This window comes from Corvus hawaiiensis, chromosome 9 (assembly GCF_020740725.1).
Source record: "Corvus hawaiiensis isolate bCorHaw1 chromosome 9, bCorHaw1.pri.cur, whole genome shotgun sequence".
NCBI lineage: Eukaryota > Metazoa > Chordata > Aves > Passeriformes > Corvidae > Corvus > Corvus hawaiiensis.
In genome coordinates, this window is record NC_063221.1 from 3,856,023 (window position 1) to 3,881,443 (window position 25,421).

Below are 25,421 nucleotides of genomic sequence, written 5' to 3' on the forward strand. Positions count from 1 at the left end.
AAAAACAAAAAAAAAAACCCAAAACTAATATGAAGCTGTAGAAGCATTTTTGGTTATATTTATCATCAGAAGTAGCAATTAAAGACTGACAGAACAAAACAGAAATAACAATTGAGGCCACGCCTCCAGGGGGAAAGTGAAAGTCAGGGTATAAAAATATCAGTTCCTGAACCTGGTCAGCTTGGCTTAACAGAGATTTGCAGGCAAATACAGGTGTATGACGTAGATAGATATGAATCTAGCTCAAATTTAGCAATTAGCCCTCTTGTTAAATACACAGAACTTCTGCTCTGAGGCCAGACATCTCAAAAAGTTGTGAGTCACTACCACAAACCAGCTCAGTCTGTGAGACCACTTTTCATCCATAAAGGCTCAGATGATTCAAGACTGTTTGTCTGCCCTTTCTTCCTCTCTGTCAAAAATGCAACTGTAAATGAAAACCTGGAGTGGAAGAAATAACCAAGCAAAAACCAGACTGATGCTGCCAAATTTTTGGAAAATGGCTCATCATTTTTTATTCTGTTTAGCTGGTGACCAGCTCTGGGGGTTACATTCCTGCTGCGAGGAATCTCTCCTGCACCAGAAGATCTTGAAACTGTTGGGTTTCCCCCCTTTTCAAACAAAAGAAGTAGAGCAACCATGTCTGAGAAGATGCTGACACCATTTAACAACCAAAGTGATGGGAAAAAACAACATTGGGAAGTCACTTCCTATGGTTTAAACCATTACCTTGAAAATCAAAGATGAAATTCAACAACACAAGGCACAACCTCTGAATGGTCTGCTGGGGACTGCTGACACAGGCAGGAAGGCTTCCCCCCAAAATGGATAAAAGGACAGGGAGGAACTGTTTCCCACAAAAGATTTCCCTGGTTTTTCTATCAGCACTGAAGCTCTGCACCAGTCATCGTGAGTAAGAACAGGGCAGAAAAATCTGGAAGGTCAGTGCAGGGCATGAGAGGTGAGGAGTATTTCCCCAGGATTATATTTTGCTTAAAATTTGGTGTGCTCCAGTAAAATTAAAAGTAAAATGTGCACATGGAGAGACATTTTGAGAGCCTGAAGGACCTGCTGTGTGACAGAAATAACTCAGGGAGGGGACATGGAGCAGTGGCAGAGTGAACACATCGTGCCAGCACTTCCTCCTGTAGGATTTGACAGCAGAATTCTTGGAGGACACTGGAAAAATTCAAATCCCCAGTGAATTTGAGAGGCTGCAAGTCTCTGCCAACAAGTGCCAGTGTTCTTCTCCAGTATTATGGGGGAAGTTTGTTTTGTTGGAAATGTGTAGCTTAGCAGGATTTCCAAAACTCTGTTGCATCTCAGGGATGAAGTGAGTCAAATCTAAACTAACATAAATCAAGGTAAACATGCAAATCTGGTTAGGCAGAAAGTGCAGTTTGTCTCTGTCCTACTCACACATCCCTGGTACTTTCTGTGCAGTTTCAATCACTTCTATTTTTTTAATGAGAAGAGAGGCCAGACTCAGGAATTGCAATATAATGGAGAAATTTAAAGGTTACCATCCAAATATATTTTCATTTATCCTCTTTAGCTCTGAAATATCCCACTGAGCTGCTAATATCTAATAATCCATTTAGAGAAGCTGAATGTTATCTGTAAAAATTAAATTGTTTACATTCACCATGGCTTACCGTAAATAAAAATGCTCATTGATTATTTAAAATGCAGCACAGCATGGTGAATTTTGTGTTTTCCCTGCTCAGTTCTGGCTCTAACCAATTCCATAAATACATTAGCACCATCTTTTGGCTAAACTGGGTCCTGACCTATATTTATATGTTTTCCTTATGAGTGGGGTGGTTGTGTTTTTCTGGAATTTCCAATCTTCTGAACATGAAGAGGAGCCAAACTGGGAAGTGAAGCTCAGGCTGTGGCTGACAACCCAACCAAGACAACTCTTTCTTATCTACACTGAGGTGCCTTTACATTGTTGCAGCCCTAAAACTGAATTTTTATTGCTATTTTCCTTGTCCTGGAATTCTGTAAAGGTGATTTTTTTTTGTACAAATGCAAATCACCTCCACTAATGATTAAACAGGTGTTTGTTGGCATTGTATCTTTTTCATAAAACATGGAATGTGGGCCTGCTCTAGGGATTTGCTGCTGCTTTGCCATTCACTTGAACTGTATGTTACCTGATATAAAAGGCTCTAAATTCAGACTTATGGTGGTTTTTAAAAATTATTTTTTCCCCTCTTTATTTCACCTCACATTTTTTAATGTGTTTATTGAAATTAGATGAAAGGTAGGATGAAAATGCAGCTTCTACTTAGCCAAAAATCTCCCCTCCCTTGTGTATTCCCTTTATCCTTCTGACATCCCATCAGGAAAACCATCATACATCTGCCTCTGCTAATGGTGCCTCAACAGGATCACATCAGAGCAAGGATGGAGGGAATATATGGCAAATATGACAAATTCAGGATTTCAGGACATTGTACAAACTGGACTGCTGGAATTTGAAAAGTAATAGCTCTTGTTTTGTTTTGTTTTTCTGGATCTGAAGGGATTCTGGATAGACATTTCAAATCTGAGCACCTGTGGAGCCCAAAGGACCTTGGAAAAACTGGAATTGTCTCTCTGTTACAGACACAGAGGGTCCCCTCTCAGTCGAGTTTCAGCCTCATCCCTCAGTGAAATGTCCCAATCTGCTTCCACGGAGCTCTCTGGAGTCTGGCCAAACACCTGTGGGATTACCTGGGCCTGCCAGGAAGGGGTGATGAGGATCCTCAACTCCTTAGTCTGACCTGGTGAGAACAAACACAACTCAAGGTCACTCAGGGGATTTCCATCCCATGAAATCACCACACACAAGGCAGTGCAAAGGAAGGGGCATTTCAGAGCAGGACAACAACTGCAAAGATGGGTGATTTCAGACAGAAAGGACAGAATTTGGCACAACCTTCTGTCCAGTTTGCTTCATCCACAGACCTATTAATCCCATCAGAATCCCATCTATCTCACTTGCAAAAAAAATCCTCCCAGGGCAAGCCAACATGAAGTATTGTGTATTTTTAGTGATATTATCTATATTCCAGCTGGGGAATGGGATCATTGGGACACTGTGCTCTGCAAAGCTCTCACCGTTCATCACCACCCTGATCCAGGAGTGCAGACACATCAGGATTTGCCCCTGGCACTGAGTGTGGCAGCTTTGTTAATCTAGAGCAGAAAAATAATTTACTGCATGAGAGCAGCAGATACCAGAGCAGAACCTCACGTGAGAGGGAAGCAATGAGAAATACGTGCCATGTATATTTATGTATTTCATATGGGCATTTAGAAACACATCTTTGCCAGTAACAGCTACTGGAGTAGGGGCAGTGAAAGAATGTCAAGGAAACTTGCCTAAAACTGGCTGAACCTGTCTGAACAGAAGGCACTTCTCCTTTCTTCCTGTTCTTCCTTTGGACTTGTTCAGCTGCAAGAAGGAAAACTGGTACTAATTGGCTAAATTATGACTTATGGCTAAAGCCACGCAGTCCAAAAGTCTCCTGTGTAATATAATACTTACCTATATAATTTGTACCTACATAGCACACATACCCACACCAAAACATTTTCTTTTATCCCTACTGATGTAATTTCAGTCCTCAGGACTGAGAAATCTGGAAAGATTGCTTGGACTGGACGATCTGAGAGGTCTCCCACTCTAATGATTTTATTATTCTGTGGTTGTAAAAGAACATGTGTGTGAACAGGAATGTTTTAAGGCCACGTGGAACAAGGTGGATACAAGGTTTTACGGCCATGTGGAACAAGAGGCAGATAATAATGTCTTAAAATAATATTGACATATATCTGAAGAAGATGATGCTAAGATGGGGAGAAAAGCAGGAATGTACAAGAGTTTGTCTCATTCCAGCTGGCAACAATCACATCAACCAGGAGATTTATAGGATGAAAAAACCCATAACTTTAAATTTCAGGGAGGTGGAGGAGGTTGGGGTTTTTTTTCCCATTATTTATCAAATGAGGGGGGAAAGATGTTCCAGGGCTGCATTGCTTGTATGATTACCCTACACATGTCTTTTCAGGCAGGGAAAATCTTCAAGGAGCTGGTGGGGTTCTGTTCCCATCTTAAGAGCCAGAGTATCATAACTTTGCATCACTGACTGAAAGCACAGAGTTCAGGAAATGACTCTTGAAGGACCCAGCCTGGCTCCTTCTCATTCCAGTTCCTTCCAACCACATCCAGTGGAAAAGCTGCCCTGACAACGCACACCAGTAACAAAACCTACACCAGCAAAATTTAATAGAGGGAAAGAGAAGGGCAAAGAACCAAAAGGAAGGAAAACTTTTATCATTATATTTGCAATGCAGAGGCAAAAACTGAAATCACCTGAAGCAAGGTAAAACTGCTTGAACTGAAAAATTAGAAATACAAGTTTCTCTTTCAATTCTGAAAGGCTAAAAAGTCTCACCACATACCTATTTGCATGAGGAAGTTTAAGCTCAAGGAGATGCTTTGGATAAATAAAAAGAGAGACTAAAACCTGCGTGTTCTTTTAAAGGTACTACCCCGACTTGTTGCAGTTAGCTTCAGTCAATTCAGAAAATGTTTGAAACACACCAAGAATGGTTTCTAAATAGAAATATGCTGAAATAAGGGGGAAGGAAGGGTTTGAACTTGCAGGAAGGATTTTTCTCCTTGTTGCACTGGATTTACTGGCCATTTCTTCAAACACCTCTAAGGCTTCTAAATCGATAGTTCACCCTTGTTAAATTTTTTAAGTGTGAAAGCTTTGAAATTTCAACCAACAAAACATGCCGTCGGTTTTTTTCACCTTCCCAGTTACTGTTTGATAATGGGCTATGAAACCACTTATTTGAAGAGAGCCCAGCCAGTCTCAAGGACTCTGGGTACCTGCATTGAAAGCAGTATTGTTCTGCTCTTTACAAATGACACTTTTCCCAAGCCAACCACACATTATTTGGAACAGTCCTTTGGCACAGTGTGTGTGTGTGCTGTACCATTATCATGGGAAGTGTTTTGTTTATTGAAAACCCACTCTCCATGAGCCACTAAGCCAAGCAAAATTCCGTATTTAACAGCACTCTGCACGTTGGGCCCCAAGCAAGGGCTGCTGCACTCATGTATTCAAGCATTTTATTGCAAACAGCAGAAAATCAGCTCCTGCTAGGCACTTTCTTACCATATAAAACCATCCTACCCAATACCAAGCAGGCCAAGTTCTCCCTGGCTCTTAAAAATCAGCCTCAACATGAAAAAAGATATCAAACTTCTCACCAGCACTAAATCAGCACTCCACAGGCTAAACCATAAATGTATTCATCCAAGTCAGCCTTAGAAACTTTTCATTTAGCTCTACAAAGATAACACTAGATCAGCATTTTCATTAAAAAGAAATGTCATGGCTCATTCCTTTCTGTGATTGAAGAGGAAACAGCAACATCTTCCAAAACTCAGGAGAGAAACATATGCTGCAATAAAAAATAAGTAAAACTGTGATTGTTGTTCCATTAAATATTTCAGTCTATGATTATAATTACTTCCTGATTGGGAAGAATTCCCATGTTAAAAGCCCCATGTAACGACAGCTCAAATAGATCAAAAAAAGCGATGGCAGAACCCACAGGATGAGCCAGGGACAAGGTGCAGGGACAGAAACTTTACTGGTCTTCGTTTGTTCTGGTTTTATTCTGATTGTGCAGCTGAAGAAACTTTCACCGCCCGCCACCTCTCTGTTCTCTGTCCAACACCTGTAATTTAGCAAAGCCCTGGAACAAAACTACTGGAGTACCTGAAGCTACAGCAGATTTTGGTTGTGGCAGGTCTGCAAGTCTTTACCCAGATCTTTCCCTTTGATGTCTGCAACAGCCAGAGTGGAATGGCCCAAAGACTGGACATGGAGGAGTCACTGTCCACAAAGGAAGCCACTGTCATGGAACAGGGGGCAGTGTCCCTGTGTTAGGCAGGCACAGACCCCACAGATTGTTATGGTCTGTGTTTAAAGGCTCCGAAGACACAGACTAAGGAGTAAACATAGAGCAAAGCAAATGGGGAGGGGTTTGGCAAAACACCTTCCTTCCCTGAAGATCATTTGGGGTCAGAACTTTTCACTGGAGGGGGGATGAGTTTCAAGGAATGATTTGTCCAGAAATCTTTCTTCAGGATGAAATGACTGGTTGGAATGAAGGGCTGATGGAGAAAATGAGGGAGCAGGTGATGCTTTTCCTGGTCTTAAAATCAAGACTCATACATGTTTAGAAGGGGAAAAGGGATTTTACCTTGGTATTTATTTTAAGGATCCTTAGGTGCACACATCCAGGTCATATGCATCAAGATGCACCCTGCAAAAAATGCCCCAAGAGATTGGGTATAACATTATAGGTTTTACTAATTGGCATATCTATCAAAGATTCCCCAATGAGAGGCTCAAGTGAGCCCCCCTCCCCAAGGAACCTTCCCCTGGATGGTTCTATCTTAGTTTACAGAATGTGTTCTGGAGAGGACCTTGGGGTCTGGGGCACACTGATCCCTAGCTACAAAGCTTCTAAAATGTTGAGTCTCTCAGCTTGACAAACAAGTCCAAGAATGTAGGGGAAAAGCACTAGGAATACAGAAGTTGTAAAAAGGTGTAACAGGGATTTGAAAGAAAAGGCAAAAAGTCTTCATGGCATCACAGGAAGGGGAGAGCCTGAAGAAGCAGGAGCTGAACTTCCCAGCATTATGAGTGGCGTATCTGGTTCAACCATGACCCAAAACTGTAAGAAATCCGTAATCTGAAAAGCAGGAGGTGCAGCAAAGGTGTCTTACAGGCAGCACACAGCCATTCCCCTGGACCCCTGGCAGGAGGACATTAATGGGATGGAGCCAAGCCCGAGGCACACTCAGCCTCCCCTCAGGAGTGCAACACCTCCGAGCCATTTCCACTGCTCCCCTCCCAGAAAACCCCTCTGCTAAAGCCTGACACTGTCCAGGATGGGAGCTGTACTTGAATCCCAGAATGGTTTGGGTTGGAAGGGACCTTAAAGCCCATCCAGTGCCACCCCCTGCCATGGGCAGGGACACCTTCCACTGTCCCAGGTTGCTCCAAGCCCTGTCCAGCCTGGCCTTGGACACTTGCAGGGATCCAGGGGCAGCCACAGCTTCTCTGGGCACCCTGTGCCAGTGAGCTGCTGGGTATCCAGGTGGAAGCACAGCCTCCAAATTCCTCTGAAAGTCAGTAAAATGGCCACCGGTAACTGGAGAGGAACTGATGAGCAGTCTCAAGCCAAAAGCAAGTTTCTAAAGTTCACACATTTTCCCTTTTACTGAAGGCTTCAATGTTCAACCAGTGTGTAAATTCCATCAGAAAGCAGCAGTAATCTTTCTGCAAGAATCCAAGCCCAAATTTGCAAACCAAAGTGAAGAAAGAGGCTTTTCATTGTTTATACTGCACTGTCCTCCAGCTCTTTAGTACCACAATGTAGAGCACTAGTAATTCAACATAAACACATAACTGTACATAAGGAGCATACACAGAGTCACTCACAAACAGCATCCCCAAAACCCACAGACAAGGAGATGGAAACCTTTGCTGTTGATCATGACTACTTGCTTTGTGTTAACTTTAAAATAGTAATGATTTTCTTTTATCTTAAATACACGAACAATGAAGTAAAACAATGTCAAGTCAGATGAGAGAGCCCTAAGTCACTTCAAACAATTGAGATCTGACGCTTACTGTAAGTACAGTTCTGCTTTCAACAGATTAAAGTATTCTCAGATCTATTTTTTGTTCTAGTCAAAGGCAGACACGTTGCATAAAACATCAGGGGGCTTCCTTTGATCAGATGCATAACTTTACATTTCTTGTTAAACAGTTATAAAAATAAAAAGGCCTTATAAGGGGTAAACTCAGAGGATATTTATACTTTCCCGATGACAGCTCAATCGAGGTCTTGACTTTAGCACCACTTTCAAGATGTAAAAATAATTATTTGTAGAGTAAGTTTTCAAGTTACATCTCTATAGGAGATAAAGGGATGATCCACATCTCTGTGCAAAACAAGTCCCACTTGGAGAGAGTTGTTACCTTCATTGAAATAAACCTCTGCTTAATATCACTGGATTAGAATAGAGAGACTTTCTGAGCATTAATAGGGCCTTTTTGTGCCACTCTGCAAGTTCACAGGAATGATAAAACTGTCTTAATTAAGTCTAAAGATTTTCTCAGCATAAGAGATTATCCCTGGGAGAGGCCGCCAGAGCAGTTCTTTGTCTTTGACAATTAGATCAGATCTGAGGCACAAATAGCAAAGCCCAGAACAGGAGCTCGTAAAAATAAAGCATGGCGAGGACAGGCTGGTGGTCAGCCTCAACCTATAGCCTCGTTTGCTGGGGGTTTTAAGGCTTTTCCAAAAATAAAAATGAATTTGAGCTATCAAGTTTTTATATTGATTTTCCTCTCCCTCGCTCATTAAAAAAAAAAAAAGGAAGGTTAATCAACTGCTGAGGAACTGGAAGGAGATTAACCATAGGAAAGAACTTGTAATACAAAGGAAAATGGGGCTGTTAAGACCTTCACACTTAAGGTGAGATAAAAACCATGCTGGACTGAAGGTTGATTTCTCCAAGTTTTTTTATCTTGCAGCTCTGCAGACCTTAACACCCAGCAAAATAAATCCAACCACGCAGTGAATGGCTGCTTTTCCTGGGAGCACATTTTTTTGTTGGATCACCAAGTGAGCACCAGGGATGCAAGGAACAGTTTCGTTTTCTGTGTTTCCCAGGCAACTTAGTTTTAGCAGTCAGAGCAAAGAGAGAAGGAATTCTTCTTAAAACATCAAAAAATCAAATAACCTGCCAGCAGATTAAAGGAGTTTTATCCTCGTTTATCTAAACTCCTCGTCAACATCCTTAAACTCAAAGGGATGTAGGTCAGCTCTGCTGTCCTTTCTTGAGTCACATCTGAAACCATGACAGGGTTCAACTGCTTTGAACAGCATCAGCTCTGTGTGTGCTGCCAATCTCACCCCTCCCCTTGGGAATTATGACTTTCATCCTCTGAGACACTGTGCTTTAAAAGTGGTTTTTTAATTCTTGCCACAGTGATACGGTAGCATTTCTAAAGTCTTGGTCTTCCCACAAAAATGCTTACTGGTTGTGCAAATAAAGGCCAGCTCGATGCTTTGGCTTGAGTTAATTGACACAGCTTTAGGGATTCACACAACTTTTCCAGACTGTAGAAAGCAATTTCACCCTGATTTGCAAGCCAGCAGCTCAGAATCATCAAAGCTGGAAAAGACCACCAAGATCACATAACTGCATTCCTTTAGTGGCCCACTCTCTGCACAATCCCTCACCTGTTTCACAGTGCATGCAGAGGTGTGATGGAAATACAGCACCTAAATTCCAGCTCCACACTCATTAAAATTACATACAGGTACCTGTGTTGTGTATCTGCCAATGTATTATTTACTCTCCTTCCCAAAACTGGGATCAGTTGTGCAATTTTCCTTAAGCAGGTGCACAAGAAGCCAGGAGCATGGCCCAGACAGCTGACCCACAAGTGGCCAGGGGGATATTTCATACCATGGAATGCCATGCCCAGTGTATAAACTGGGGGAGCTGACTGGGAGGGAACGATCACTGCTGGGGGACTTAGATATTGGGCATCACTCATCTTTCCTGTTGTTTTCCTCTGTCTCTTTCCCTTTCACTAAAATTATTTGTATTTTATTTTGTTTCAATTATGAAACTGCTACTTTCTTCCCAATTCTCCTCCCCACCTTGGGAGGAGAAGCTAAACCTCAAGAGACAGGAAGATATTTTTGTCTGCAGCTTTGTTATTCTCAGACAAGCCCTTTGGCCAGTCTGTATCATCCCTGGCGCAATTTTTTTCATGTCAAGAAGGAGAGGATCCAAGAAATCCACTGAGGCTTTCAATTCATCTTTCAACTGTATATAAAGCATTTAAGGGTAAGTATCCACCTGGTAAACAAGGAGCTTTGGTAGCACAGCTTGGGAAAAAGAGCTCTATTCCAACTTCCAGTATCAGACACTGTCTGCTGTCCACCTTTGTGCAAAATAGTTTGCAAAGAGCAGGTATCACGAGAAGGGGCTAGTGATGAGGCCAACTCCTCCCTTCCATCAAAGGTTTCAGTGTATTCTTTTCCAGCACTTCAGCTGGCTCTGTGTTAAAATGCTAATACAGACATTTGCATAATCTCCTCTGAATAATAAATAACGAGACACTGAGTAAGATTTCACAGAGTGAATTCTTGTCTACACCAACACGGAGCTGGTGTCGACCCCACGCTCTCCTTTGCTGCTTTCAGGGCATTTTTGTTTCACTTTCCTGTGAGACCTCAAGCAATATTCTGCTTTTATTTCAAAGTTTACATCCCTGTGACTGATCCTGCTTTGCACTGAGCCCTTGTGTGGGTGCTGCTCCACTGCTGAGAAAACATCTCTCCATCCCCCATGATTTGGTTTTCACAGCAGTTTGGACAGTTCCAGGCCAGCGTGGAGCTTGGACGGGGCTTGGAGCAACCTAGGACACTGGAAGGTTCCCTGCCTATGGCAGGGGTGGAACAAGATAATCTTGAAGGTCCATCCAACCCAAAACAGTCTGTGATTCTGTGATATCTGCAATAAAGTCCCTGTTTCCAAGTCACAATTACTGTCCAAAGAAAAAATTCTGTCTGTAGTGGCAAGTGATGACTGGAAAGCAGTGGGAAGAAATTCCCTGTGTCTCACAGAACTGCATCCATGCAGAGGTGACAGATGGGGAGACACGTGGTTTGGCAAGGCAGAGAAGAACCAGAATTCATGAGCATATTCCAGGTAAATTTTAGAGGATTATCCCTCAAAGAGACATGGGTTGGGGTCTGACCAGGAAGGACCTCCCAGTTGCAGCCAGGCAGCACAAGCCAAAAATCAATTAAATTATACTAATTTCAGCTAATGAAGCAGTGCAGATGGAAACCCCTCAGACAACTGTGACACACAAACACCCCCCACTCCAGTGAAGCTCTGGGGAAAGGCTGAAACCTGGCCATAAAGCCAAAGCACACACATCACACGTGAGCAGGCCAGGACCTTGTCCTGAATCCTGGAGTTCTGCATCAAAAGCACCAATATGAGGAACGTGGCACTGGACTATTCAATTTTAGCCAATAAACCTATAGGAAGGTTCCCAGATACAAGAATAGTCATCAAACAAATTAAGGCAGAAAAGGAGATTCATGTATTTTAACAGTTTTGGTGCTGGCCCTTTCAAATGATCCCAGAAATTTTTATACCTAAATATTTTCAAAAACTCCTTTTCTCTTTTTTGTAACAGATATGTTCTACCCTTTTTTTTTTTTTAGTTTTAAGTTAAACTAAATGGCAAGAATATTTCCTTATACACTTTGTATTATTAAATGAAACGTGTTTTACATCAGATTGGGAAGAATTGCTGGCATAGAGTGACTTCTAATGAAACACAGGGTTCAGAAACTTTCCATTATTATCCCATTATGGTCAACTCTGAGTAAATATTTCCTGCCATGGGGTGAACCTTGCTTTAAGAAATTCCATTCTTCCATACCAAAAGTGTGGCATAGCTAAAACCTGATGTTTGCAAACGTACAACCAGCACCATCTAAAATAAAATCCAGCGAGGCACCAAGATTGACGTTTCCTTTGTTTTGGAAATTTTACCATGGACAACGCTAGAAAAGCACAAGAGAAATCATTATCCTCAGACTTCTCCTTTAATTCACAAGGAGGAAATACCAAGCTGGCCAAGACCATCAAAATACTCCACGTTTCTAAATACCACAGCCAAGGGCTGCTGAAGTTTGCAGTCAGGGCTTTTAAATTGTCATTATCCTAAGTAGAGGCACCAGAAGAGCTCAGCATGCTCATTTCAGGTGCAAATCGAGCTGTTCCCAAAGGATGGGGAAAAAAAAAGTTAACAAAGCTTTGGCTGGCACTCAGCTTGAACCCTGGTTAAATCACATGCACAGACATTGTGTTTCAGGGAAAATAAAAGGTATTGCTGACATCAATACATCAGAGCCAAAGTTGCACAAGTCCCAGGACTGAAGGGCTGCTTGATATCGCCCAAATGCGGGGGCAGGAATTACAAATGGCCAACACCTGCTGCATTACTGATCTGGATTCTCTTCTTCTGAGCCTGTGGGCATAATTTGAAATTTCTGTTCCATTTCTACTAGACCAAAGATTTCTGTCAAGGCACCATCTGTAGCAATGAAATCCCCATCCAATTCCAGTTCCTGACACAAACCAAACCGAACCAAATGGAAATTGAACCTGCGAAACACCTACACGAAAGTACACCCCTCCAAACTATCAAAGTCCTCACCCATCAGATTGTATTTACACCCTGTGTAGAATCCCTTCTGGGACCATTTGGAACAATCACAGCCAGGAAAAGCCTCAGCAAAAGCAAAAGCACAACAATCTGAAAAAGGCTGACAGCCTGCATCCCCAAGGCACTCTCCAAAATTGTTCATTTTATTCCTCTGGGAACAACTGGGGTGTTTGGGGCAGTCCAGCAGCTGCAGGCACTGGTCCCAGGGTGTGCAGGCACCACGTGCACGGTGCAATCAGCACTTTGGAGCAGAAAAGGGAATTGTTTCTGATATAAAAACCATCTCTGAACTGCTCTGTTTGTCTTTCGTGATCTGCTGAAGGAAGTGAATGACTGGGAATGGGATGAGATCCAGCACTTTTGCACAGTTTTTTTCCCGGGAGCATTCAGAAGAGAATTAGATTCTCAGCCAGGTAGCAAAAATAGAAATGGGCATCTTACAGGGAGCAAAACATGAAGGGTTTTCAACACTTTGCACATTTTAAGCTGGGACAGAGCACATGACCAAATGTTGTACAAACACAACGTGCAAGAAGAGAAATTTGTCCACATTCCTGGTTTGCTGAGTTGTGAGAGAGGATGGGAAGGTCTTGGAACACACTCCTACAGGATGGGACCAAGAGGAGCTCTGTGCAGTAGGGTCACACTCAGCACCTCCCTCACCTCAGGAAATATTAATTATCTGGGGCTGGTGAGGCAGCAGAACTGTTTGGCATGAGAATTTCTCTGTGCTTTTGGAAGGAATTTAGGAAATGGAATGCCTTTGGCACCACTGGGGTGGGGATCATCAGCTAATATCCATGCTGAGGTTACCCCCAAGGGAAGCTGAGCTCCCAGGCACCAAGAAAGAACCAACCTGTTGGGGAACCTCCTGTTCTTGGAGGCAGTGACTGAGCTAAAACCTTTCAGAGAGAAGAGGAAACTCTAACACAGGTCACCACAGAACCCCAGAGTGGTTTGGCTTGGAAGGGACCTTAAAGCCCCTCCACTTCCACCATGGGCAGGGACACCTTCCACCAGACCAGGAAGCTCCAAGTCTTGAGGTCCATGGGCCCTGGATGACTTTCCTAGGAAAGAGATCCCACATCTCAACACCAGATCATCATGATCCTGCTGTCCCCTTCTCTGCCAGCCCCAGGAACTTCGGGCAGAGCCAGCACAACCTGGGCTGGGGCAGAACAAGCACTCCCAGGCTGCTCCCTCTGCTTGTCCACAGCCAGCCATGAATCTGCCAAATCCCACCTTCCTGGGGCTCCTTACAGACATTAAATACTTTCTACAAGAGACACAGTTGGCTGGGTCAAGACAATTTATTGAGCTGTTGCCACAGACAGTTAAAATTTATGAAGGGCTTCATATTAACTAGATTGTATATAAACATTTTAAAATGCTTCATTGAGAAGTAACTGGGATAACTCAGAGCTGAAGCCACGGGGATTTGCTTTGAAAAAGTTGCATTTTTCCTCTGAAAACATTTACATGTGTCCAGAGGCTTTACACCACACATATGTAGTTGAGGCTACTGAGGGAGAATTTTGTGGCTTTTGTCCAAAGTCACTTTGAAACAGCTTTGAAACACCCCACCATCCTCTGAGGGGCTGGATGAGGGGTTTGGTGCTCATGTCTTTTCTGACCTTTGAAAAGAACACCCAAAACTGCACGCAAGCAGCTCTTCCACCACATGAGTGGTCTGTTATTAATTAACACTCGTGCCACACTAAGCTGAGCCCACAAGCCCTTTTCCCTGGTCACTGCAGGCACAGACAAGGAAGGGAAGTTAAAGTCAGACTGGAGAGGCAAGGAGAGGCTGAGGCCACCCAGCAAAGCCCTGGCACAGGAATGCAACCTGGGATTTAAACATCTTAACCCTGTGAAGGCCAGGATCCCTCTGTAAATTCCCTGAGCAGCCCCAGAAGCTGTCGCTGCTCCCTCATGCTTCAGTTCCAGAGTTAGCCATTGATTTGTGATTTATGGGTAACCTATGCAACATGACTTTGCTGAGCAGCCTGAGGCGATTTTGGGGTCATTCAGCAGGATATGTGGATGGTTTTACCTTCCCAAACCCCTCAGTGTGATACTAGATTGAAAACCTCTTCCTGACTTTCTGCACTAGGATGTTTTGCTGAAAGTCTCCCAGTGAAGTGGAAGGAAAAAGAGAAGTCATGCCTGTGAGATAAAACTCAGTTTTACAATAAATTTGAGCATGGGAATGGCTGGAGCTGTGTCAGGGGAGGCTTTGGCTGGATATCAGGAAAAGGTTCTTCCCCCAGAGGGTGGTCGGGCAAAAACACAACAGAAGAGACATAAAGACACACAAATTCTCTTGAAAAAGACATTTTCCTAAGTGCTAATGTGACAAAACAACAACAGATGAAAACATGAGAACCCCAAATTAAAATTAATGGCAAACTTCACAACACATTCCTGTAATCCCTGTACTGATAACAGAGAGTGAACAGCTCATTAGAAATTCCTCGCAGCACTGAACTCAGACTCAGGGAAGAGTTAAAATGGGCAGCCTTACTTTTTGCTGTTTTGCTCTCCAAAGTGTTGCCACGCACTGGATGCATTTAATGTGCTGAGGAAAAGGGCGAGAGAGGTCCCTGCAAGCAGAAGATTTCGAGGGAAATTGTCACTTTCTCCTCTTAAGTGACAATTTTGTAAATTCTCGATGTGACAGGAACAATCGAGAAAGCGAATTAGGGGACGGGAGGGAGGTTGCTGGTGCTGGGGTTGGCACAGAAGGAGCTCCACACGCTCGGCTGCGGAGGTTTGCTCAGGAATGCCGGCTCCTGCAGAGCACGAGTAGCATCTAGAGGATGTGGGGAGAACTTCCAGAGCAGGGATGGCTCGCCCTCAGGAATGGGAACAGATTAAAGGAGAAAATAAGGGTGTGCCCTTACCCGCTCCCCATTGTTCTCAGAGCTGCCTGAACAGCCCCAGTGAAATCCCACTTTGCCAGATTTAAATGGGATGTTACAGCATTTCTGCCGACAAAAGAGGTAAACTAATAGAACACGCACACACACACACAAAATATCCCACCAATCCCACAGCATGGGGGGAAAGATGACGAGATGCAGCAAGGAAGAGACAGTCCAGTGGAAGGTGTCCCCACAAGGGCAGGGGGTGCAACAAGGTCAGCTTTAAGGTCCCTCCCAACCCAAGCCAGTCTGGAATTCTGTGATTAGAGGGTGAATTTTATTTCTTCCTTCTGTTGGAGTTAACAGCCAGCAGTGGCAGAGGACTGGTCACCTGGCTCAGCCACCTGAAGCCTCATCTCTGATGAGAAGGGATGCAGAAACATCAGTTATTGTAACAAAACATCTGAAAACTGCAATCCAAACTGGGAAACTAAATTAAGAGCTAGATATTAGGAAATCTTCTCAAAAAACCACTTTTTTTTCCCGCCTTCAAAAGTAGCTTTTATATCAGTTTTCACTAAAACTCACCAAAGAGCTTGGCTGTACAGTCCAACCCCTGCTTTCCTGAGCAGGAAGAATAATTTCCTAGTGCCTCAAAGCAAACAGCCTTGGCTGGGTTTACAACCTTGTCTGAATATCCGTGTGCTAGAAGACATCCAACACAAGCTTTGGAAGGTCACTTTCTCCTCCTTTCCTATTTCATTGCACATTTACTAAAATCAGAGCTAATTTTTTTTTCCCCCTCATTTGCAAAAAAAGCTGCAGCAAAAATCCAGGCAGATTTCAACCAATCTCTACCCCTTCCTTTACTGGAAATCCACCTAAATGTGCAGCTGTTACCACAACTTCTGCCCAAGGAACCACTTCTGTTCATTCTGGAAAGCCACAAAAAGGTCTTTTAGCCATCCTACATTATTGCTGCATCCAGACTTTAGAGGGCAGATGATTTCACCAGCTCCCTGCCAACTCACCTGAGCCAAAGGAACACAGTTGACATGCAGGGCCCAGAATTTACGGACAGGCTAGTTAAAGCCTTGACAGTCCAATCCAGGAATTATCACTAGTCCAGTTGCAGGGATACAAACATTTGTGGTGCAAAGCATCCGATTGTCTCAACCCTTTTGCAGTGGTGGGGTGGTTACAACCTGGACATGCAGAACTTTCCCACATCTCTCCCTTTTTCTGGGAGCTTCCCCTTTCTACTTCTTGACCCACCCTTCCCTGAATGTCCCTTCATTGTCCTCAACATCCCACCTTCCCCACCAGGAGGATTCTAATGCTGTTAATGGAATTTCTTCGTCTCCAGTCTGTGACTTTCTGAAGGCTTTGCTTACTTGCTTTTTCCTCATTAGTGCATAAATGACACGTTATCCAGTTTTCCTTTTTTATGGGCAGTCACTGTATGCTGGATTCTTGCTCTTTGTTCCCTTTGTTGTTCCCCAAATCAGGTTTATCAGTGTCCCTGTCACATCCCTGAAGGACCATTAATGCCCACTCACTGTAGGTGTTTACAAGCCCCATGGCCTCTGCAGCATCCCATGGTAACATTTTGGGGTTCTCTGCTATATTCTTCTATTCTTATGTGCTGATAAGTCACCAGCATCCACAGACATCCCTTCTCCAGGGTGCCACTGAGTGATCCACTCCAGCAGAGCAGAGATCAGGAGGTAGAGTAATTCACACGGATTCACGTGCAAATAAGACAAAAGTACCAGCAGCTCTTGATTTTCCTTCAGTTTTAAAAAAGCAATCCATTCTCCTCACCCCCAATCACCCTCTGAAACTCCCACCCAACCGGAATTAATGGTTATTTGAAATATTGTTTAAACAGCCAAAGAACTAAACCTAAATAACTCAGCTGACTCTCTCTGGGGCAAATTCTGCAGGGCTGTCAGATTTGAGGCTCATCTATTCTTCCCAAATGTTTGTTATTGCTCACTTCAGGGTTTGCTCCAGGTCCTGCTGGGAAGTTTCCAGCTGTGACAAAGGAATATCAAGTCCACGAGGGCTGGTATCTCCTCTGTAAGTGTTTTAATATGATTAACAGCTTCCAGCAGCTTCTGAGAACTGGATCCTACCTGTGGTGTCTTATCCTAACTCTTAAGTACATCAGGAATTGGGACCTGATTTTACCGGGGGTCAAATCGATGGTGGGATTTCTTGCCTCTTGATAGTTTCTAATTTTTGGAGAGGTCAAACCACCACAGTCTGGTTTTCCCACCAGCTCAAAACACACTGGGTGCCTTTCCCTTTCCTCTACTCTCCTCCTGCCATCCCTGAAAATACATTAGAGTCGCTGTGAATAGGTGATTGCTTTAAAAAAAAAAAAATCCCAGAGGTAAAAAAGAAAAACTCCTTAAGTTTCCCACTAAAATTTTACTGCAGGGAATGATCTGGAAGTGACATTCAGAAACAGCAACCACTGGTGGGATGGGGAGCTCTCCCCCCTGGATGTGATGTACAAACATGGTGGGCCTGGGGAACTCCTGAGGACCCCACAAGAGGGGTCAATAACAGCACGGGGGTTAAAGACTACCCGGAGAGAAAGGGAAGAGGCTGCACATGCTCCTGGCTCCCACGGAAAAATATAAATTGCATGCCACAGTGTGCTAAGCAAGCAAATTCCAAGTAAACCTATTCCTGCGGAGCTCCTCCAGCACCCACCCCCTGGGAAAGCAGGAAAGCTTTCCATCATCACCTCGGGTAGTTCATGCAGACCGGGATAATACGGCCTCGAAAGCAAAATTCCGCAGCACTTCATTTCAGGGCCATCCGACTTCATTTCCAGGGCTCTCCAGCTGAAATGCTTGCAGCCCTGAGGGACAGCAGTGTCACATTTTACTCCTCTACCTTTAGAGACAGATATGATCGCGAGAAGAGGCTAAAATCTCTTCTGCTACAAGACAAATTCATCACCGTAAACGTGCAATGAGAGTTTATCCGACAGCCTCTCCGTCCCAGTGCTCAGGGAAGGCTTGCTGGACACATCGGCATCGCTCCCACCTCCATCTCCCTGACTCCCTCCCCTCAAAGAAACCAAAAGGTCATCATGAACAAGGTGTTAAGAGCCGACATTACCCATAAAAGACGGGTAATGATTCAGTCTGTCCTTCACCGCTCACTCGGACTGTTTAGTCTCTTTCAATGCTAACCCATTTTCTCCCATTTACTGTTTGTATTAAACAGTGACCCGGGGTCAAAGCTGAGGGTGAGATTATAAAACGGAATTCATTGCATTTTCAGAGCGTTTTGGACATACAAACACATATTGACCTCTTGGGGTACTCCCTTCAAAACGCAGCTTTGCAAGGTCGGATCAAAGCACCAACCACTCCAGCTGTCCTTTGAGCCACCCGCAGATTTCCTGACCCCTCACAGGAATAAATAAGTGGAAGAAGATTTCAGTCTCTCAGCCACATTCACCCACGCTTCCAAAATCCAGCATCACCAAAATAATTTCCTCAGTCTGTTCCTTGACTCTCATTTGCTCACACAGAATCCCAGAATGGTTTGGGGGCTGGAAAGGACCTTAAAGCCCATCCAGTGCCACCCCCTGCCATGGGCAGGGACTCCTTCCTCTATCCCACGGTGCTCCAAGCCCCATCCAGCCTGGCCTTGGACACTTCCATACCAAGTATTTGTCAAATTGACCTGAAATTTCTCTTCCAAATGAAATGTTTTCACTCATTTATCTCCAGATAAAACTGTTTTAATTAGAGATTTTACTCCAGTTTGTTTCCAGGTTCCTTCCAAACAGGAGAGAAAATAGGAACCACTTCTTTTATTTTTAGCAAACTCAGTTTCTACCTGTTTTTATTTTCTTTCCCTTGCCTTTTTCTCCAGACACACAGGAGAACCTGGCCATATTCTAGGCAAAGAAAAAACCAAGGAGATTCGATGGGATAATTCCAGTTTTATTGTTTAGCACACAGGAGCTGGAGGAGGATAAACTCAAATAGTAAAATAGTGCAGTGTTAGAAGGCTTACAAGTATCTGGGTGGCCTGATTGATGTCCCTGAGCCTCCCAGCTTTGCCTGGACCAGTCAGCCAAGGAGAACACCAGTCCCTGGGATGCCATATGGAAAATGGGCAATGACACACATCCTAAGGGTGGCCTGTAGGGTAAACAAGGTAAACAATCCCTGTGAGCTCTGTTCCGGTGCTGGAAATGAGTCTGCAATTCCCACCTCAGTATTCAACTCCAAGCATAACCCACTCACAACAATTTCAGTTTCATGGAACAAAGCTGGGCCCTTGAATTATGGCTGGGACAGCAAAAAATAATAAAAGAAAATTTTATAGAGCTAATAGTCATCACTATGCACTTGTAATCATAAAATCACTAAGGTTGGAAAGGATCTCTAAGAGCATGGAGTCAAAATCCTGTGTTTGGCTGGAGAGGAAATGGGGAGGAACAGATCACCACCTTTTCATTGAAGAAAATTTTTAAAAATTAAAAATGAAAATAAACCCTGGCACTTTGATCTCCAGCGTTTTGCTCCTGCCCTGCTGGGATTGCTGTCCTAGTTAATCCAAGCTGTAATGAGGGCAAACAATTGATTGACCACTCAGAGTTGTACCCATGTCCAATTCCTTTCCTTCCTAATGACCACTCTGCCTCCAGGTGGAACTGAGCAGAGTTCTGCTAAATGTCTTCTGAAACGGGAAAAGAAAAGCTACAAAAAGCAAGCTTCTCTGAGCAACCTGTGCCAGGGCCTCACCACCCTCAAAAACTTCTTCCTTATATCAGGGGGGGAACATTTACACCAGATTTTCACTGGTGCAGCTTAATCCCATTACTTTTTGCTTTGCCTTCACCACCTGCATTTTCCAGCCTGCTCTTTAAATGCTTGTGGACCTTCCTCCATTCCTTTAAAACTTTTTATTGCTTCTTGTTAACGATTCCTTAATACCTGTTTAAGATGGACTAAAATGAAGGAATACCCTTGTACTTTTCCAAGCCATCCCACAGACCCGTGTTGTTGCACTGTTCCCTCTCCACCTCCTGGCAATTAATGTTGGCTTCCCCAGGTAGAGTCAAACTGCAAATAAAGAGGAACATAAAAATGTCCAGGCCCCATCCATCGCAAAAGGCAGAGGTTGGCACCCCTTGTTGCTGGAATTTACCGACTGCTTTTTAGTTTTACCATTTTATCCCCTTTGAACGGTAAAATCACTTAATCGTGGGTGGCAGCATAAAACTTGCGACCCTAAGTCATCCGAGGGTGTTGTGGCACAAATCCCCGTTGGAAAAATCAGCAGCACTTAACTCCTTCCCCTCCCGCTCCTCCTCAGGCCTCCGGGCAAGCTGCAAGCTGAATATTTATCTCCTTAGCACCTCTAAGGGTGCTGCAATCGCCGCCCTTTAAAGGTGCGAGGGGGCCCGGAGGCACAGGTCCTGTAATTAGTCAGTGAAGTCCATCAGGGCTGAGAGCCGGGGAGGGTGAAGCGCTCTGATGGGGAGGCTCAGAGGGAGAGCAGGTGGGAGCGCCCAGACACATCTGGGGATGCTCAGATGCTGCAGGCACAGGGCAGGAGGGCTCATTTTAAGCTAAAATCCTCGCCCTTCCATCCCACTCCTTCATTTGCAATTCCTCGGGTCACGCTCCCCGGGAGCCACGCGAGCACTCGACAGGAAGGAACTCAGGAATGAGTTCTCATCCAAATGTTCCCGAGGGAAAGTCATCCCCATCTGCTCGGGCTGCTCCCCACATGCCCCAGGGGCTGGCAGACCACCCCCAGAACCCCTCCAGCAGGCACATCCTGGGAAATCTGCCTTCCCGAGAACAACAAAGGATCCAAATGCATTGTCTTAATCAGTTATTGAAATTTAATCAGTTATGCAAGAGCCCGGATGAATGAAAAGGCAGCAGAGAATTGCACCTGTGCTTGTGTGAGTTAATGGACAGGGTGCTGACCCTCATCCTGTGGTGTTTCCACATCACACCACTATCTCTCTATGGGATATAGTGGGTTTCTCTGGAAGATCTGGCCTGGGCTACGCGTGGGGACTAAATACCCCCACAAAAATAATAAAAAGTAAAACAGCAACAAAACCCGAGCCGACAAACTTGATCTGACCCAAAACATTAAAATCCGTTTCAGCTCACAACTGCGTGGTTCACAAGGGCAGCTTTGGAATTGGTGTCAGAGATGCAAATACTTCCTTGGGTGGTGTTACTGAACTTCCAGCTGCTGCTTTAGGGGCATTTCAGAGGAGCTGCTGCCCCTCACATTCACGGCTTTCCTCACTAAAGAGCAGCAATCCGGGCACGGTCCATCCCTCAGCCCCATGTTCAGCACCAAACGGAGGAGCCATCCCAGCACCAAGAGGTGGCGCCCAGAAACCAGGAGATGCTGCCATGGGACTGGTTTGTGCTGGGATGGGGCACAGGAACCAGGAGATGCTGCCCGTGGGACTGGTTTGTGCTGGGATGGGGCACAGGAACCAGGAGATGCTGCCCGTGGGACTGGGCCTGTGACATGGTGCTGCCAGTATTAGGGTGAGAAGGGCAAGTGAAAAACACACACCAGGACAGATACAGAAACTGTACAAAATGAGGATCAGCCCTTTCCAGCCTCCATTTCCAGCTTTCCAGACTCTTTTGCTCCAAGCACCAAGCTCAGGTTGCTGCAGCTGTGCACACACCAAATCAGCAATTTGTTCTTTCCCCACATCTCTGCTATCAATTTATTCAAGACGGACCCTTGACTCCTTCTCCTGGCCTCAGCTTCAGTTTTATACACCCTTTACAGGAACACTGTAGCAGAGTAAATTGCAAAATTCCATAGTAAAAATCCCTATTGTGTTTTCGAGTTTCCTTAAACTAAAATTTCTTGGGTTTAAAGTGAGAAGTGAATATTCAATATCCACGTTTTGACACAGACTACCGAATGAAGGAAAACAAGCCTTTTACTGTAGAAATTAATCAAATTAGGAAAAAACCTCGAAGTACAAGTCTATCATATCTTGATCTTTCATGTTACAACCACAAGCTTATGATCAGCAACACATTGAAAGAGAAAAAAGCAAGGGGGAAAATCTGGTTAAAGTTTGTCATTTAAATTCACTGGGAAGAGATTTCACAAGCATTTAAAAAATAGATTTTTTTACAAAAAAGAAAATATTTATATTTAGAGAAATCGATAAGCCAGTACTTCAGAGTACCCAGTCACTGACTGAGAGCTATAACTTATGGGCTGTTTTCTGTGGCTGATGTATTAAATCCTTTCTGAACACTAGTGAAGGATGTAACAATTAGCAGCAAGGAAAACATCCTGTAAACCCATCCCATGGTTTTATCAAGGGAAAGAGCCGAAGTTAAGCAATCTTCTAACCACTTTAGTAAAAGTTGTTTGTCTGGATTTGTACCCTGAGCAGCCTGTCCCAGTGGAAGGTGTCCCTGCCCATGGCAGGGGGATGGAATGAGATGAGCTTTGAGGTGCCTTCCAATCCAAAGCAGTCTGGGGATTTCATGATTCCTCACAGCTCTCTCCACAAAAAAAACCAACCCAACTTTGGAGGGCACTACCAATATTTGAAGGTTCTTTGGGAAAACGCCAACGTCCTGTTCTGCACTGAACTCAGTGGAGCGTCTTCTGCATCTTGAAAGGAGAAGAGCAGCCCTGGAGGTGTCACACTGCAGGCTGGATCCCCCAGCTCCAAGCCCTGGTTCCACGAGGAGTGCTGCAGGCGTTTGAATGAAGCCATTTCCATGGCACAGCAGCAGGGCAGCAGAGCACTGGATCCCACCCGGCCTTTCCCTCACACGGAATTCCCACAAAGCCCAGGCATTGTTTCTATCCCCGGCTCAGGCTTTTCCACACATTCTCCCTCCTCTCCCCCTTGGATTGCTCTCCAGGGAGCAGCAGAATGGCAGCAGCCTCCAAAGGATGACGGGCCCTTCCCTGTGCCGGTGACAGCAGCCGGGGCACACTCTGCCAGCAAGGGCTGATTCCCCCGGCAACCCTGCAAACAGAGATTGTCCTTATCCTCTCCGTGGAGTTTCACAATATGGCTGAATTATTTCGCTGAACAAGGGAGTCTTTCATGCATATATTCACACACCAAAAGCCTATTTACCTTCCCCATTCCTTCCAGCACACTTTCATTTGACTGATGTCTGAAGTCACCTCCAGTTGCCTTTGCAACTTGCTTGATCTGCAGGCAATCACTGGGAAATGCTACTGCCTTTTGTGTCCTCCACGTTTCAATCCGTTGCAAAAGTCTGTCTCCTCCATCAGATTTTTATGGAAAATGAACCTCATACCCAGCCCAGTGCATGCTCTGTGTTTATTTACACCATTTCTTCTCAGTGCCAAGCAGAGCAACAGATAAACGAGTTTCTTCAAAGTACTCCCCAAAAAAATGACGTTTGAATTTAAACACTTCACCCGCTAGAATGAAAAGTGCACAGTGCCTGGAATGACATCTTTCCCTCCCTGAGTTGCTGGATCTGCCTAATAATTATTCTGATTTAAGGACAATGTACAGGGGACAGCTGAACACTTTTGGGAGGGTCACCTGGACAGACTTACAAGTAAACATTTTGTTTAGGGGACAGGGAGCAAAACAGGACCATTGCTGCAAACACAGGATCTAACTGAACTTACAAGGGGGAAACAGGGAAAAAATGTTGGACTTCTGGGCCACTCCACAGATTTTGTGCCCACTGAAACCACCCCATTTCCACAGTGCCACTAACCAGTGTTGGCTTAGTGGTGGAAGGAGCTGTCATTGAAAATTTACATTCATGTCCATTCCAGAGCAGCAACAAAACATTCTTAAGAATCTTTTTTTCTTCTTACATTGAAGAAAAATATCCTGTATTAATTCTAAACCAAGGAAGTGTTAATTGTTAGCATTTCTCACCATTACAAATTCATTACTTTTAGAGATATTTCTTGTAGTTTTTACACAATTCTGAAAAGTTCCTTGAATTCCAAACCAACTCTCATTGTGGAGTTATTTGCTGAATTCCAAAACAAATTTAGCCACTAAATGGAGAGAGATTGCACTGGATAAAAATACAAATCCTGCACAACTGTCCCTAATCAGAATCCCAATGGATCTGAGCCACACTTTGATACAATATTTGAATGTCTTCAAGCCTCAAGATTCTGTGATTCGTTGTCAGGAAGACAAAATAAAGCCAGTAACGATTACAAACCAACCTGTGAAATAATCCAGCCTCATTTGTGCAGGTAAATATTAACTGAGAAGGAACGAAAAGTTTGTTTAGTTCAGGGCTGGAGACTTAAAACAATGCTGTGCACACCTGGGAAAAACCTGATGGCTCATTAGCACTCCTGTTTGGCTGAAGGGTCGGGAGCTTGGAGGTGCTGCCAGCCAGAGGCTACGGAAAAAGGCTGGATGACTTCCAGTGGCATTTTGATGGACGTCAAGCTGTTAGGGATGTCCGTGGCAATGTGGGGAAGAGATGCTGAAATTTCTTCTCTTTTCTTGGTTGGCATCCATTCCTCCTGCTCTTCATAGAATCCCAGACTGGTTTGGGTCAGAAGGGATCCTAAAGCCCATCCAGTGCCACCCCCTGCCATGGGCAGGGACACCTTCCACTAGCCCAGGTTGCTTCAAGGCCTGTCCAGCCCAGCCTTGGACACTGCCAGGGATCCAGGGGCAGCCACAGTGTCTCAGGGCACCCTGTGCCAGTGCTCTTCCCCCATCCCTGCCTCTGTGAGAGTCCCATCACTATGGAATTCTGACACAGAGAATGTTTAATCTGAGATTTCCCCTTGCTGCTTACAAAATGCAAAAAGTGACAGAGGCCACTCTGTGGTGGGATGTGTGACCCTCAGGACCCTCACAGGACCCGAAGCAGGGGAAATAAAGATGGGAAAGAAGAGTAAACAAGTTTAGGAAATAGCAGCAGGAATTTTTGCTCCTGATAAAAAAGAAAAGGGGTTGAGATAAAACCTCCCATCATACTATCAGCACAGGAAAATAAATGATCTACACTACATCTGAGTCCTCCTCGTAAACCAGCAAACCAACAGATCTTATCCACTGGAAGATGTCCTTGCTCATGGCAGCTGCTGGAACCAGACAAGCCTAAATGTCCCTCCCACCCAAACCATTCTGGGATTTTTATGGATGAATGTATGGAATGTCAACCACAGCAGT

At 44.4% G+C, this 25,421-nt stretch overlaps 1 long non-coding RNA gene across 1 annotated transcript in view; it reads right to left on the reverse strand.

Moving 5' to 3' along the window:
- Positions 1–15,054, reverse strand: part of LOC125330453 — a 38,513-nt gene extending 23,459 nt beyond the window's left edge. Inside the window, exon 1 of the long non-coding RNA XR_007205536.1 lies at positions 14,881–15,054. This is a non-coding gene — a long non-coding RNA (uncharacterized LOC125330453). The remainder of the gene's footprint in view (positions 1–14,880) is intronic.
- Between the last annotated feature and the right edge of the window lie 10,367 nt (positions 15,055–25,421).